The following is a 3,657-nucleotide window of genomic DNA, read 5'->3' as shown; positions in this document are numbered from 1 at the left end:
TCCTTCCTTCCTTCCTTCTTTTTCTTTCTTTCTTTCTTTCTTTCTTTCTTTCTTTCTTTCTTTCTTTCTTTCTTTCTTTCTTTCTTTCTTTCTTCTTTCATCTCTCTCTATTTCTTTCTTTCTTTTTTCTTTCTTTTTTTTCAGAGCACAGTGCCATCAGGAAACATCTACTAAAAATGTGTTAAGAGCAAATAACAAAGGAGGCACAGGCAGTTCTAAATGGGCTATGAGGGTCAGCCCACCAAGTGCCAGAATGATGCAGGACACAGCTAGTGCTGTTGGGTTCGCAAGGACTTTCTGCTCGACTTGGAGATGCTAGCCTCCCTCTCCTTCTCAGGGACATAGATTTCTGGTATATCATGGGGCCAGTAGTCATTACAGTGGGGGCAGTGTGGTTCAGGGGTGGACTAGAAGTATTTGGCCACACAAGGCAAATGCATCCTAATTCCACACGTCTCACAGCTTTGACCCTGGATAAGGAAGCCACGGCAGATGTTGCATATCTTCATAGCATCTGGGTAGCTCTCTAGGATGAACTGTTCCATCTCCAAGATAGCCCGGCCATGTAAGGTGAACTCTCCCTCCTTCTCGATCAGCCACTTGCTCTGCACAAACTTCTGGGGCACCTGTTCCACCTACTTCTTCCTCATCTTTTTGCCTTTGAGTTGATTAACTAGGTTCAAAATGTTTGTAGAAGAAGCAAAGCCAGTTTCTGAGTCAATGATCAGTTCCAAAGCCTTTCTAAATAGGTCCAGCTCATTCTCTGCAAAATCCGTAGCCATTTTGGAAACTGAAGTTGTAGCAAAATTCACCAGTGCATAAATGGGTCTCGCATCGTCTTCCGTGATTCCTTTCTTTATCTCAATATACAGAGACTCCAGGACACTGCTGATGTTGTTAATGAAGTCCTCCAGCTTATCTACAGTAGCATTTCAGTCACGGGCCTGATAGCAGTGGTTCTGCAGAGGCCAAACTTCCCTCTCCTCCAGCACACGGTGGGTCATGAGCCGCGGGAAGAAGCACCAGTGCACATCTGTTATGTCTTCTGCTCTCCTCCTGTTGCCCTGCATGTTGAAGGGAGTGCAAACCAGCCCATGAATGTATTTTCATGATATCGATCAATGAGTTAGAGTATATAGTCACTACTATTCATCATTGTCACTCATGCCAAATTCTGAGCAATGGGGTGTTGTGGTCTCTTCAGTCTGAAAAGCCTTCCGTTTGGTCTTCTTGTGGGAATCATAATTCTCTACAATCTAATTAAGCACTTCGCTTGGTATTTCTGCTCACTCCCTCTGTTACAGCAATGTTCAACTATACTGTCTACCCTACCATAGTTGTATCATCCACATGTGAAGAATCTCCCTGCCCAAAGTTAACTCACCTTTGAGTTTATAGTAGCTAGAGTTAGATGACACACCTAACAAGAATATAAGGAGAGGTTCTGATACTAAGGTCTTCTTCCCCAATTGGTTCTTGATTTGTTGGTAAAGAAAGCAGGGGGGCCAATTGCTGAGTGGAAGGTACAGGCAGAACTTCTGGGTCCCAGGAGTAAAAGGAGATGCAGGGAAGGAGAGAAGGACTTTTCTGTCATGCTCTGGAGAAAGAAGAATGAAGCAGTCATATAAGGTTTCAAGGAAAGGGGGCTAGGACCTGTGGCCTCTGCTACAGGTGGGTGGCCAAGGATGTTTGTCAGGGGCTAGGTAGGACTAGCCACTAAATCCAGGCCAGGTGGAAAGACAGAGATAATAATTTGGTAAGGGCGTGCTTTTCCAGGTGGGAGATAGTAACACCCAGCAATTGTGCCAAGAAGACAAATTGTAAAGGTATTAACTCTGTGTGTGTGTGTGTGGGTGTGTGTGCTAGTAGCAAAGCAGACCCTAGGCAAAGATGGCAGCATTTAAAACTCCACACAACACAGGAGTCCATGCATATCCATGGAATCAAAATGATTCAAAGAAACGTATGCAACAGGCACTCACCAAACACTACACCTTCAATAACAATCCTAATTGCCATTTATCCAATGTTTCTTATACTGCACTGTACTCTGGTTCCTTCTCTCAAACTGACAGGAATGTGTTATTGTTATTGCCAGTCCACATACTCTGAGCCTGAAGGTCTCCAGTGCTCTTGAGCTGACCATATAAATTTCAATTGTGGTTCCTGTGGCTGTCAATCTTGACCTTAAACACTGTACTCATTTCTTCCATCAGACAACGTGTCCTTTGCCTTTGGTGACAAGTGTATATTAACTCTTTTATAGGGTCACTTTAATTTCTAGTTCTATCTATTTCATGACGTAAGTTATTTTCTTCCCACACAGGTTTTCTGCTCTCTCAGTATAATTACTAGGTTGGCTTCAGGAGACAATACCCAAAGGACAAGTATGTATGGCAAGATGACTCAGCAGGACAAATATGTATGGCAAGATGACTCAGCAGGACAAATATGTACGGCAAGATGATTCAGCCCTCCCCCGCCCCCCTCCATGAGAGAGTCTCTTGGTGGATTCAGAACTCTTCTGTCCCAGTTTGTTCCCCTGTAGAACTTGGAAAGGTCTCATAATAAATAGTTTCTCAACTTTCACAAGAATCTAATTTTAGCATAAAAAAATTTGTAAATTCTCATGCTGTTATGGTTAGTTTTTTTGTGCTCCTTACAAGTAAGTGTGTGTGTGTGTGTGTGTGTGTGTGTGTGTGTGTGTGTGTGTCTGGTTCTAGGATAAAACCAAAGGCCATATAGCTCATCCACTGAGCTGTATATCCAAAAAAAATAAATTCCTTATTAAAAGAAGGCATGCCGGAGTGATGGCTCAGCTGTTAGGAGCACTTGTTACACTGGCAGAGGACCTGGATTCAGTTTCCAACATTTCTGCTAATAGCCATCTGTTAATCCCAGTTCTAAATGATTTGATGCCCTCTTCTGGCCACTGTGAGCATTTACACACATAGTACAGAGGCATGCATGCAGGCAAAACACAAAATAAAATAAAATAAAATTTAATTAATTAATTAATTTTAAAAAATCTGGGCAGTGGTGGCATACACCTTTAATCCCAGCATGCGGGAGGCAAAGGTAGGCAGATCTCTGTGACTTTGAGGCCAGCCTGGTCTACAGATTGAGTTCCAGGACATCTAAGGCTACACAGAGAAACCCTGTCTTGAAAAGCCAAAATAAATAAATAAACAAACAGACAATCCTGAAAAGAAAGAGAGAGTATGTAGTGGTTTGACTAGATTTTAAATACTTGGCCCACAGGGATATTCTTAGGAAGTATATCCTTGTTAGAATAGGTGTAGCCTTGTTAGAGGAAATGTGTCGCTGTGGGGGTGGCCTTTGAGGACTCCTAGTGCTCAAGCTCTGCCCAGAATGGAAGAGAGCCTCCTCCTGAGGAGGAGGCTATTTAGGATGGTCTCTCCTGGATTCCTTCAGATCAAGATGTAGAACTCTCAGCTCTCCCAGCACCATGTCTGCCTGCACAAGGCCATACTTCCCATCATGATGATAAGGGACTGAACCTCTGAAACTGTAATCCAGCCCCAATTAAATGTTGCTCCTTGTAAGAGTTGCCAAGGTCACGATGTCTGTTCACAGCAATGAAAGCCTAATTAAAACACTGTACAATACTTAATGTATTAATGAGTGATGTAAAAG

At 42.9% G+C, this 3,657-nt stretch overlaps 1 pseudogene; it reads right to left on the bottom strand.

The window, feature by feature from the left end:
• Positions 1 to 269: 269 nt before the first annotated feature.
• LOC110284346 lies at positions 270 to 1,085 on the bottom strand (annotated as a pseudogene).
• Positions 1,086 to 3,657: the final 2,572 nt, after the last annotated feature.

Source organism: Mus caroli, chromosome 17, assembly GCF_900094665.2.
Source record: "Mus caroli chromosome 17, CAROLI_EIJ_v1.1, whole genome shotgun sequence".
In the NCBI taxonomy this organism is placed as follows: Eukaryota; Metazoa; Chordata; class Mammalia; order Rodentia; family Muridae; genus Mus; species Mus caroli.
This window is presented reverse-complemented; position numbering and strand designations above follow the sequence as displayed.